Genomic DNA, 13,480 nt, shown 5'->3' with positions numbered 1-13,480 from the left:
CGAGGCAGAAAAATACAAAATGGCTGCCCGCAGAACAAAGCATGAGGCTAGTTTGCATCCCACGGAACACTGTGCGTGTCACAGTGGTTTCCCTTGGAAACTGGGACCATGACATCATAAAGGGCCCTGTTCTGCTGGCAGCTGTGGCTGTCTCACTGCTCATTCCAGCTCTGCAGCTCTTCAAGGAGGCAGCGGGAGATGCTGTGCACTGGGGCAGTCATCTCTGGGTTCATGGAAACCCCAGGAGGGGTAATGGCCCGTGCCAAGCAAGTTGGGCTTAGGGAAGATTTAAAGCGCATAGCAGACCATAATGCTAAAAGCACAAAAATCATGCATCATGTTCTTTTGCATGGGATTAGATGGCTGTCTTCTTTAGTCCTGCATACAGATATGTTTTTGGAGCATAATAGCGGCAGGGCAAGTCTTAATCTAGACGTCCCCACCCCCAGCTTTATCAATGCAAAGTAGAATCAGCCTGGGCCGCTTGCCTCTGTCTGCTAAACACCAGTCTTTATTAATCCAGTTAAAAGTCAAACTTTTGCTTTGGAATGAAAGGTCTACATCTAGGGGAAGTGTCTGCCTGGGTGTACGACTTGCTTCATGGAGAACATTTAAGTTCCCTACATCCAACCTATTGTGCCAGTGCCCCCCTCCACTAGCCTTCTAAGTGGAACCTGTTAAAGTAGGTTATGCCAGCTTGATTTTTACAGCATTTTGCTCCAATTCCACACATTTTTGCAACATCTAAAGGGATCATGGCAAAGTAGTTAGAAGTTGTGCAAATGGGGGTTGATGCAGATTACAAAAGATTAAAAGGGGATGGCAGCACCCCCAGCATGTGTGGCATCTATTTTCCTGGAAGGCAGTTGTCTTCTTTTTAGGAGCTTGCAAGCGCCATTTTCTGTGCATGGCAATAGAAGCTTGGCAGTGGGGTTTCAAAATGGCCGCCCCCAGAGGCAGAAAAATACAAAATGACTGCCCGCAGAAGAAAGCATGAGGCTAGTTTGCATCCCACGGAACACTGTGCGTGTCACAGTGGTTTCCCTTGGAAACTGGGACCATGACATCATAAAGGGCCCTGTTCTGCTGGCAGCTGTGGCTGTCTCACTGCTCATTCCAGCTCTGCAGCTCTTCAAGGAGGCAGCGGGAGATGCTGTGCACTGGGGCAGTCATCTCTGGGTTCATGGAAACCCCAGGAGGGGTAATGGCCCGTGCCAAGCAAGTTGGGCTTAGGGAAGATTTAAAGCGTATAGCAGACCATAATGCTAAAAGCACAAAAACCATGCATCATGTTCTTTTGCATGGGATTAGATGGCTGTCTTCTTTAGTCCTGCATACAGATATGTTTTTGGAGCATAATAGCGGCAGGGCAAGTCTTAATCTAGACGTCCCCAGCCCCAGCTTTATCAAAGCAAAGTAGAATCAGCCTGGGCCGCTTGCCTCTGTCTGCTAAACACCAGTCTTTATTAATCCAGTTAAAAGTCAAACTTTTGCTTTGGAATGAAAGGTCTACATCTAGGGGAAGTGTCTGCCTGGGTGTACGACTTGCTTCATGGAGAACATTTAAGTTCCCTACATCCAACCTATTGTGCCAGTGCCCCCCTCCACTAGCCTTCTAAGTGGAACCTGTCAAAGTAGGTTATGCCAGCTTGATTTTTACAGCATTTTGCTCCAATTCCACACGTTTTTGCAACATCTAAAGGGATCATGGCAAAGTAGTTAGAAGTTGTGCAAATGGGGGTTGATGCAGATTACAAAAGATTAAAAGGGGATGGCAGCAACCCCAGCATGTGTGGCATCTATTTTCCTGGAAGGCAGTTGTCTTCTTTTTAGGAGCTTGCAAGCGCCATTTTCTGTGCATGCCAATAGAAGCTTGGCAGTGGGGTTTCAAAATGGCCGCCCCCAGAGGCAGAAAAATACAAAATGGCTGCCCGCAGAAAAAAGCATGAGGCTAGTTTGCATCCCACGGAACACTGTGCGTGTCACAGTGGTTTCCCTTGGAAACTGGGACCATGACATCATAAAGGGCCCTGTTCTGCTGGCAGCTGTGGCTGTCTCACTGCTCATTCCAGCTCTGCAGCTCTTCAAGGAGGCAGCGGGAGATGCTGTGCACTGGGGCAGTCATCTTTGGGTTCATGGAAACCCCAGGAGGGGTAATGGCCCGTGCCAAGCAAGTTGGGCTTAGGGAAGATTTAAAGCGCATAGCAGACCATAATGCTAAAAGCACAAAAATCATGCATCATGTTCTTTTGCATGGGATTAGATGGCTGTCTTCTTTAGTCCTGCGTACAGATATGTTTTTGGAGCATAATAGCGGCAGGGCAAGTCTTAATCTAGACGTCCCCACCCCAGCTTTATCAAAGCAAAGTAGAATCAGCCTGGGCCGCTTGCCTCTGTCTGCTAAACAACAGTCTTTATTAATCCAGTTAAAAGTCAAACTTTTGCTTTGGAATGAAAGGTCTACATCTAGGGGAAGTGTCTGCCTGGGTGTACGACTTGCTTCATGGAGAACATTTAAGTTCCCTACATCCAACCTATTGTGCCAGTGCCCCCCTCCACTAGCCTTCTAAGTGGAACCTGTCAAAGTAGGTTATGCCAGCTTGATTTTTACAGCATTTTGCTCCAATTCCACACGTTTTTGCAACATCTAAAGGGATCATGGCAAAGTAGTTAGAAGTTGTGCAAATGGGGGTTGATGCAGATTACAAAAGATTAAAAGGGGATGGCAGCACCCCCAGCATGTGTGGCATCTATTTTCCTGGAAGGCAGTTGTCTTCTTTTTAGGAGCTTGCAAGCGCCATTTTCTGTGCATGCCAATAGAAGCTTGGCAGTGGGGTTTCAAAATGGCCGCTCCCCGAGGCAGAAAAATACAAAATGGCTGCCCGCAGAACAAAGCATGAGGCTAGTTTGCATCCCACGGAACACTGTGCGTGTCACAGTGGTTTCCCTTGGAAACTGGGACCATGACATCATAAAGGGCCCTGTTCTGCTGGCAGCTGTGGCTGTCTCACTGCTCATTCCAGCTCTGCAGCTCTTCAAGGAGGCAGCGGGAGATGCTGTGCACTGGGGCAGTCATCTCTGGGTTCATGGAAACCCCAGGAGGGGTAATGGCCCGCGCCAAGCAAGTTGGGCTTAGGGAAGATTTAAAGCGCATAGCAGACCATAATGCTAAAAGCACAAAAATCATGCATCATGTTCTTTTGCATGGGATTAGATGGCTGTCTTCTTTAGTCCTGCATACAGATATGTTTTTGGAGCATAATAGCGGCAGGGCAAGTCTTAATCTAGACGTCCCCAGCCCCAGCTTTATCAAAGCAAAGTAGAATCAGCCTGTGCCGCTTGCCTCTGTCTGCTAAACACCAGTCTTTATTAATCCAGTTAAAAGTCAAACTTTTGCTTTGGAATGAAAGGTCTACATCTAGGGGAAGTGTCTGCCTGGTTGTACGACTTGCTTCATGGAGAACATTTAAGTTCCCTACATCCAACCTATTGTGCCAGTGCCCCCCTCCACTAGCCTTCTAAGTGGAACCTGTTAAAGTAGGTTATGCCAGCTTGATTTTTACAGCATTTTGCTCCAATTCCACACGTTTTTGCAACATCTAAAGGGATCATGGCAAAGTAGTTAGAAGTTGTGCAAATGGGGGTTGATGCAGATTACAAAAGATTAAAAGGGGATGGCAGCACCCCCAGCATGTGTGGCATCTATTTTCCTGGAAGGCAGTTGTCTTCTTTTTAGGAGCTTGCAAGCGCCATTTTCTGTGCATGGCAATAGAAGCTTGGCAGTGGGGTTTCAAAATGGCCGCCCCCAGAGGCAGAAAAATACAAAATGACTGCCCGCAGAAGAAAGCATGAGGCTAGTTTGCATCCCACGGAACACTGTGCGTGTCACAGTGGTTTCCCTTGGAAACTGGGACCATGACATCATAAAGGGCCCTGTTCTGCTGGCAGCTGTGGCTGTCTCACTGCTCATTCCAGCTCTGCAGCTCTTCAAGGAGGCAGCGGGAGATGCTGTGCACTGGGGCAGTCATCTCTGGGTTCATGGAAACCCCAGGAGGGGTAATGGCCCGTGCCAAGCAAGTTGGGCTTAGGGAAGATTTAAAGCATAAAGCAGACCATAATGCTAAAAGCACAAAAATCATGCATCATGTTCTTTTGCATGGGATTAGATGGCTGTCTTCTTTAGTCCTGCATACAGATATGTTTTTGGAGCATAATAGCGGCAGGGCAAGTCTTAATCTAGACGTCCCCACCCCAGCTTTATCAAAGCAAAGTAGAATCAGCCTGGGCCGCTTTCCTCTGTCTGCTAAACACCAGTCTTTATTAATCCAGTTAAAAGTCAAACTTTTGCTTTGGAATGAAAGGTCTACATCTAGGGGAAGTGTCTGCCTGGGTGTACGACTTGCTTCATGGAGAACATTTAAGTTCCCTACATCCAACCTATTGTGCCAGTGCCCCCCTCCACTAGCCTTCTAAGTGGAACCTGTTAAAGTAGGTTATGCCAGCTTGATTTTTACAGCATTTTGCTCCAATTCCACACGTTTTTGCAACATCTAAAGGGATCATGGCAAAGTAGTTAGAAGTTGTGCAAATGGGGGTTGATGCAGATTACAAAAGATTAAAAGGGGATGGCAGCACCCCCAGCATGTGTGGCATCTATTTTCCTGGAAGGCAGTTGTCTTCTTTTTAGGAGCTTGCAAGCGCCATTTTCTGTGCATGGCAATAGAAGCTTGGCAGTGGGGTTTCAAAATGGCCGCCCCCAGAGGCAGAAAAATACAAAATGACTGCCCGCAGAAGAAAGCATGAGGCTAGTTTGCATCCCACGGAACACTGTGCGTGTCACAGTGGTTTCCCTTGGAAACTGGGACCATGACATCATAAAGGGCCCTGTTCTGCTGGCAGCTGTGGCTGTCTCACTGCTCATTCCAGCTCTGCAGCTCTTCAAGGAGGCAGCGGGAGATGCTGTGCACTGGGGCAGTCATCTCTGGGTTCATGGAAACCCCAGGAGGGGTAATGGCCCGTGCCAAGCAAGTTGGGCTTAGGGAAGATTTAAAGCGTATAGCAGACCATAATGCTAAAAGCACAAAAACCATGCATCATGTTCTTTTGCATGGGATTAGATGGCTGTCTTCTTTAGTCCTGCATACAGATATGTTTTTGGAGCATAATAGCGGCAGGGCAAGTCTTAATCTAGACGTCCCCAGCCCCAGCTTTATCAAAGCAAAGTAGAATCAGCCTGGGCCGCTTGCCTCTGTCTGCTAAACACCAGTCTTTATTAATCCAGTTAAAAGTCAAACTTTTGCTTTGGAATGAAAGGTCTACATCTAGGGGAAGTGTCTGCCTGGTTGTACGACTTGCTTCATGGAGAACATTTAAGTTCCCTACATCCAACCTATTGTGCCAGTGCCCCCCTCCACTAGCCTTCTAAGTGGAACCTGTCAAAGTAGGTTATGCCAGCTTGATTTTTACAGCATTTTGCTCCAATTCCACACGTTTTTGCAACATCTAAAGGGATCATGGCAAAGTAGTTAGAAGTTGTGCAAATGGGGGTTGATGCAGATTACAAAAGATTAAAAGGGGATGGCAGCAACCCCAGCATGTGTGGCATCTATTTTCCTGGAAGGCAGTTGTCTTCTTTTTAGGAGCTTGCAAGCGCCATTTTCTGTGCATGCCAATAGAAGCTTGGCAGTGGGGTTTCAAAATGGCCGCCCCCAGAGGCAGAAAAATACAAAATGGCTGCCCGCAGAAAAAAGCATGAGGCTAGTTTGCATCCCACGGAACACTGTGCGTGTCACAGTGGTTTCCCTTGGAAACTGGGACCATGACATCATAAAGGGCCCTGTTCTGCTGGCAGCTGTGGCTGTCTCACTGCTCATTCCAGCTCTGCAGCTCTTCAAGGAGGCAGCGGGAGATGCTGTGCACTGGGGCAGTCATCTCTGGGTTCATGGAAACCCCAGGAGGGGTAATGGCCCGTGCCAAGCAAGTTGGGCTTAGGGAAGATTTAAAGCGTATAGCAGACCATAATGCTAAAAGCACAAAAACCATGCATCATGTTCTTTTGCATGGGATTAGATGGCTGTCTTCTTTAGTCCTGCATACAGATATGTTTTTGGAGCATAATAGCGGCAGGGCAAGTCTTAATCTAGACGTCCCCAGCCCCAGCTTTATCAAAGCAAAGTAGAATCAGCCTGGGCCGCTTGCCTCTGTCTGCTAAACACCAGTCTTTATTAATCCAGTTAAAAGTCAAACTTTTGCTTTGGAATGAAAGGTCTACATCTAGGGGAAGTGTCTGCCTGGTTGTACGACTTGCTTCATGGAGAACATTTAAGTTCCCTACATCCAACCTATTGTGCCAGTGCCCCCCTCCACTAGCCTTCTAAGTGGAACCTGTCAAAGTAGGTTATGCCAGCTTGATTTTTACAGCATTTTGCTCCAATTCCACACGTTTTTGCAACATCTAAAGGGATCATGGCAAAGTAGTTAGAAGTTGTGCAAATGGGGGTTGATGCAGATTACAAAAGATTAAAAGGGGATGGCAGCAACCCCAGCATGTGTGGCATCTATTTTCCTGGAAGGCAGTTGTCTTCTTTTTAGGAGCTTGCAAGCGCCATTTTCTGTGCATGCCAATAGAAGCTTGGCAGTGGGGTTTCAAAATGGCCGCCCCCAGAGGCAGAAAAATACAAAATGGCTGCCCGCAGAAAAAAGCATGAGGCTAGTTTGCATCCCACGGAACACTGTGCGTGTCACAGTGGTTTCCCTTGGAAACTGGGACCATGACATCATAAAGGGCCCTGTTCTGCTGGCAGCTGTGGCTGTCTCACTGCTCATTCCAGCTCTGCAGCTCTTCAAGGAGGCAGCGGGAGATGCTGTGCACTGGGGCAGTCATCTTTGGGTTCATGGAAACCCCAGGAGGGGTAATGGCCCGTGCCAAGCAAGTTGGGCTTAGGGAAGATTTAAAGCGCATAGCAGACCATAATGCTAAAAGCACAAAAATCATGCATCATGTTCTTTTGCATGGGATTAGATGGCTGTCTTCTTTAGTCCTGCGTACAGATATGTTTTTGGAGCATAATAGCGGCAGGGCAAGTCTTAATCTAGACGTCCCCACCCCAGCTTTATCAAAGCAAAGTAGAATCAGCCTGGGCCGCTTGCCTCTGTCTGCTAAACACCAGTCTTTATTAATCCAGTTAAAAGTCAAACTTTTGCTTTGGAATGAAAGGTCTACATCTAGGGGAAGTGTCTGCCTGGGTGTACGACTTGCTTCATGGAGAACATTTAAGTTCCCTACATCCAACCTATTGTGCCAGTGCCCCCCTCCACTAGCCTTCTAAGTGGAACCTGTCAAAGTAGGTTATGCCAGCTTGATTTTTACAGCATTTTGCTCCAATTCCACACGTTTTTGCAACATCTAAAGGGATCATGGCAAAGTAGTTAGAAGTTGTGCAAATGGGGGTTGATGCAGATTACAAAAGATTAAAAGGGGATGGCAGCACCCCCAGCATGTGTGGCATCTATTTTCCTGGAAGGCAGTTGTCTTCTTTTTCGGAGCTTACAAGCGCCATTTTCTGTGCATGGCAATAGAAGCTTGGCAGTGGGGTTTAAAAATGGCCGCCCCCAGAGGCAGAAAAATACAAAATGGCTGCCCGCAGAAGAAAGCATGAGGCTAGTTTGCATCCCACGGAACACTGTGCGTGTCACAGTGGTTTCCCTTGGAAACTGGGACCATGACATCATAAAGGGCCCTGTTCTGCTGGCAGCTGTGGCTGTCTCACTGCTCAATCCAGCTCTGCAGCTCTTCAAGGAGGCAGCGGGAGATGCTGTGCACTGGGGCAGTCATCTCTGGGTTCATGGAAACCCCAGGAGGGGTAATGGCCTGTGCCAAGCAAGTTGGGCTTAGGGAAGATTTAAAGCGTATAGCAGACCATAATGCTAAACGCACAAAAATCATGCATCATGTTCTTTTGCATGGGATTAGATGGCTGTCTTCTTTAGTCCTGCATACAGATATGTTTTTGGAGCAAAATAGCGGCAGGGCAAGTCTTAATTTAGACGTCCCCACCCCCAGCTTTATCAAAGCAAAGTAGAATCAGCCTGGGCCGCTTTGCCTCTGTCTGCTAAACACCAGTCTTTATTAATCCAGTTAAAAGTCAAACTTTTGCTTTGGAATGAAAGGTCTACATCTAGGGGAAGTGTCTGCCTGGGTGTACGACTTGCTTCATGGAGAACATTTAAGTTCCCTACATCCAACCTATTGTGCCAGTGCCCCCCTCCACTAGCCTTCTAAGTGGAACCTGTCAAAGTAGGTTATGCCAGCTTGATTTTTACAGCATTTTGCTCCAATTCCACACGTTTTTGCAACATCTAAAGGGATCATGGCAAAGTAGTTAGAAGTTGTGCAAATGGGGGTTGATGCAGATTACAAAAGATTAAAAGGGGATGGCAGCACCCCCAGCATGTGTGGCATCTATTTTCCTGGAAGGCAGTTGTCTTCTTTTTAGGAGCTTGCAAGCACCATTTTCTGTGCATGGCAATAGAAGCTTGGCAGTGGGGTTTCAAATTGGCGCCCCCAGAGGCAGAAAAATACAAAATGGCTGCCCGCAGAAGAAAGCATGAGGCTAGTTTGCATCCCACGGAACACTGTGCGTGTCACAGTGGTTTCCCTTGGAAACTGGGACCATGACATCATAAAGGGCCCTGTTCTGCTGGCAGCTGTGGCTGTCTCACTGCTCATTCCAGCTCTGCAGCTCTTCAAGGAGGCAGCGGGAGATGCTGTGCACTGGGGCAGTCATCTCTGCGTTCATGGAAACCCCAGGAGGGGTAATGGCCCGTGCCAAGCAAGTTGGGCTTAGGGAAGATTTAAAGCGCATAGCAGACCATAATGCTAAAAGCACAAAAATCATGCATCATGTTCTTTTGCATGGGATTAGATGGCTGTCTTCTTTAGTCCTGCATACAGATATGTTTTTTGGAGCATAATAGCGGCAGGGCAAGTCTTAATCTCGACGTCCCCACCCCCAGCTTTATCAAAGCAAAGTAGAATCAGCCTGGGCCGCTTGCCTCTGTCTGCTAAACACCAGTCTTTATTAATCCAGTTAAAAGTCAAACTTTTGCTTTGGAATGAAAGGTCTACATCTAGGGGAAGTGTCTGCCTGGGTGTACAACTTGCTTCATGGAGAACATTTAAGTTCCCTACATCCAACCTATTGTGCCAGTGCCCCCCTCCACTAGCCTTCTAAGTGGAACCTGTCAAAGTAGGTTATGCCAGCTTGATTTTTACAGCATTTTGCTCCAATTCCACACGTTTTTGCAACATCTAAAGGGATCATGGCAAAGTAGTTAGAAGTTGTGCAAATGGGGGTTGATGCAGATTACAAAAGTTTAAAAGGGGATGGCAGCACCCCCAGCATGTGTGGCATCTATTTTCCTGGAAGGCAGTTGTCTTCTTTTTAGGAGCTTGCAAGCGCCATTTTCAAAATGGACGCCCCCAGAGGCAGAAAAATACAAAATGGCTGCCCGCAGAAGAAAGCATGAGGCTAGTTTGCATCCCACGGAACACTGTGCGTGTCACAGTGGTTTCCCTTGGAAACTGGGACCATGACATCATAAAGGGCCCTGTTCTGCTGGCAGCTGTGGCTGTCTCACTGCTCATTCCAGCTCTGCAGCTCTTCAAGGAGGCAGCGGGAGATGCTGTGCACTGGGGCAGTCATCTCTGCGTTCATGGAAACCCCAGGAGGGGTAATGGCCCGTGCCAAGCAAGTTGGGCTTAGGGAAGATTTAAAGCGCATAGCAGACCATAATGCTAAAAGCACAAAAATCATGCATCATGTTCTTTTGCATGGGATTAGATGGCTGTCTTCTTTAGTCCTGCATACAGATATGTTTTTGGAGCATAATAGCGGCAGGGCAAGTCTTAATCTAGACGTCCCCACCCCCAGCTTTATCAAAGCAAAGTAGAATCAGCCTGGGCCGCTTGCCTCTGTCTGCTAAACACCAGTCTTTATTAATCCAGTTAAAAGTCAAACTTTTGCTTTGGAATGAAAGGTCTACATCTAGGGGAAGTGTCTGCCTGGGTGTACGACTTGCTTCATGGAGAACATTTAAGTTCCCTACATCCAACCTATTGTGCCAGTGCCCCCCTCCACTAGCCTTCTAAGTGGAACCTGTCAAAGTAGGTTATGCCAGCTTGATTTTTACAGCATTTTGCTCCAATTCCACACGTTTTTGCAACATCTAAAGGGATCATGTCAAAGTAGTTAGAAGTTGTGCAAATGGGGGTTGATGCAGATTACAAAAGATTAAAAGGGGATGGCAGCACCCCCAGCATGTGTGGCATCTATTTTCCTGGAAGGCAGTTGTCTTCTTTTTAGGAGCTTGCAAGCGCCATTTTCTGTGCATGGCAATAGAAGCTTGGCAGTGGGGTTTCAAAATGGCCGCCCCCAGAGGCAGAAAAATACAAAATGGCTACCCGCAGAAGAAAGCATGAGGCTAGTTTGCATCCCACGGAAAGCTGTGCGTGTCACAGTGGTTTCCCTTGGAAACTGGGACCATGACATCATAAAGGGCCCTGTTCTGCTGGCAGCTGTGGCTGTCTCACTGCTCATTCCAGCTCTGCAGCTCTTCAAGGAGGCAGCGGGAGATGCTGTGCACTGGGGCAGTCATCCCTGGGTTCATGGAAACCCCAGGAGGGGTAATGGCCCGTGCCAAGCAAGTTGGGTTTAGGGAAGATTTAAAGCGCATAGCAGACCATAATGCTAAAAGCACAAAAATCATGCATCATGTTCTTTTGCATGGGATTAGATGGCTGTCTTCTTTAGTTCTGCATACAGATATGTTTTTGGAGCATAATAGCGGCAGGGCAAGTCTTAATCTAGACGTCCCCACCCCCAGCTTTATCAATGCAAAGTAGAATCACTCCGGGCCGCTTGCCTCTGTCTGCTAAACACCAGTCTTTATTAATCCAGTTAAAAGTCAAACTTTTGCTTTGGAATGAAAGGTCTACATCTAGGGGAAGTGTCTGCCTGGGTGTACGACTTGCTTCATGGAGAACATTTAAGTTCCCTACATCCAACCTATTGTGCCAGTGCCCCCCTCCACTAGCCTTCTAAGTGGAACCTGTCAAAGTAGGTTATGCCAGCTTGTTTTTTACAGCATTTTGCTCCAATTCCACACGTTTTTGCAACATCTAAAGGGATCATGGCAAAGTAGTTAGAAGTTGTGCAAATGGGGGTTGATGCAGATTACAAAAGATTAAAAGGGGATGGCAGCACCCCCAGCATGTGTGGCATCTATTTTCCTGGAAGGCAGTTGTCTTCTTTTTAGGAGCTTGCAAGCGCCATTTTCTGTGCATGCCAATAGAAGCTTGGCAGTGGGGTTTAAAAATGGCCGCCCCCAGAGGCAGAAAAATACAAAATGGCTGCCCGCAGAAGAAAGCATGAGGCTAGTTTGCATCCCACGGAACACTGTGCGTGTCACAGTGGTTTCCCTTGGAAACTGGGACCATGACATCATAAAGGGCCCTGTTCTGTTGGCAGCTGTGGCTGTCTCACTGCTCATTCCAGCTCTGCAGCTCTTCAAAGAGGCAGCGGGAGATGCTGTGCACTGGGGCAGTCATCTCTGGGTTCATGGAAACCCCAGGAGGGGTAATGGCCCGTGCCAAGCAAGTTGGGCTTAGGGAAGATTTAAAGCGCATAGCAGACCATAATGCTAAAAGCACAAAAATCATGCATCATGTTCTTTTGCATGGGATTAGATGGCTGTCTTCTTTAGTCCTGCATACAGATATGTTTTTGGAGCATAATAGCGGCAGGGCAAGTCTTAATCTAGACGTCCCCAGCCCCAGCTTTATCAAAGCAAAGTAGAATCAGCCTGGGCCGCTTGCCTCTGTCTGCTAAACACCAGTCTTTATTAATCCAGTTAAAAGTCAAACTTTTGCTTTGGAATGAAAGGTCTACATCTAGGGGAAGTGTCTGCCTGGGTGTACGACTTGCTTCATGGAGAACATTTAAGTTCCCTACATCCAACCTATTGTGCCAGTGCCCCCCTCCACTAGCCTTCTAAGTGGAACCTGTCAAAGTAGGTTATGCCAGCTTGATTTTTACAGCATTTTGCTCCAATTCCACACGTTTTTGCAACATCTAAAGGGATCATGGCAAAGTAGTTAGAAGTTGTGCAAATGGGGGTTGATGCAGATTACAAAAGATTAAAAGGGGATGGCAGCACCCCCAGCATGTGTGGCATCTATTTTCCTGGAAGGCAGTTGTCTTCTTTTTAGGAGCTTGCAAGCGCCATTTTCTGTGCATGGCAATAGAAGCTTGGCAGTGGGGTTTCAAATTGGCGCCCCCAGAGGCAGAAAAATACAAAATGGCTGCCCGCAGAAGAAAGCATGAGGCTAGTTTGCATCCCACGGAACACTGTGCGTGTCACAGTGGTTTCCCTTGGAAACTGGGACCATGACATCATAAAGGGCCCTGTTCTGCTGGCAGCTGTGGCTGTCTCACTGCTCATTCCAGCTCTGCAGCTCTTCAAGGAGGCAGCGGGAGATGCTGTGCACTGGGGCAGTCATCTCTGGGTTCATGGAAACCCCAGGAGGGGTAATGGCCCGTGCCAAGCAAGTTGGGCTTAGGGAAGATTTAAAGCGCATAGCAGACCATAATGCTAAAAGCACAAAAATCATGCATCATGTTCTTTTGCATGGGATTAGATGGCTGTCTTCTTTAGTCCTGCATACAGATATGTTTTTGGAGCATAATAGCGGCAGGGCAAGTCTTAATCTAGACGTCCCCACCCCCAGCTTTATCAATGCAAAGTAGAATCAGCCTGGGCCGCTTGCCTCTGTCTGCTAAACACCAGTCTTTATTAATCCAGTTAAAAGTCAAACTTTTGCTTTGGAATGAAAGGTCTACATCTAGGGGAAGTGTCTGCCTGGGTGTACGACTTGCTTCATGGAGAACATTTAAGTTCCCTACATCCAACCTATTGTGCCAGTGCCCCCCTCCACTAGCCTTCTAAGTGGAACCTGTCAAAGTAGGTTATGCCAGCTTGATTTTTACAGCATTTTGCTCCAATTCCACACGTTTTTGCAACATCTAAAGGGATCATGGCAAAGTAGTTAGAAGTTGTGCAAATGGGGGTTGATGCAGATTACAAAAGATTAAAAGGGGATGGCAGCACCCCCAGCATGTGTGGCATCTATTTTCCTGGAAGGCAGTTGTCTTTTTTTTCGGAGCTTACAAGCGCCATTTTCTGTGCATGCCAATAGAAGCTTGGCAGTGGGGTTTAAAAATGGCCGCCCCCAGAGGCAGAAAAATACAAAATGGCTGCCCGCAGAAGAAAGCATGAGGCTAGTTTGCATCCCACGGAACACTGTGCGTGTCACAGTGGTTTCCCTTGGAAACTGGGACCATGACATCATAAAGGGCCCTGTTCTGCTGGCAGCTGTGGCTGTCTCACTGCTCATTCCAGCTCTGCAGCTCTTCAAGGAGGC

The sequence above is a fragment of the Engystomops pustulosus genome, chromosome 11 (genome assembly GCF_040894005.1).
Source record: "Engystomops pustulosus chromosome 11, aEngPut4.maternal, whole genome shotgun sequence".
Taxonomy (NCBI): domain Eukaryota; kingdom Metazoa; phylum Chordata; class Amphibia; order Anura; family Leptodactylidae; genus Engystomops; species Engystomops pustulosus.
Note: the sequence above shows the minus strand (reverse complement) of the source record.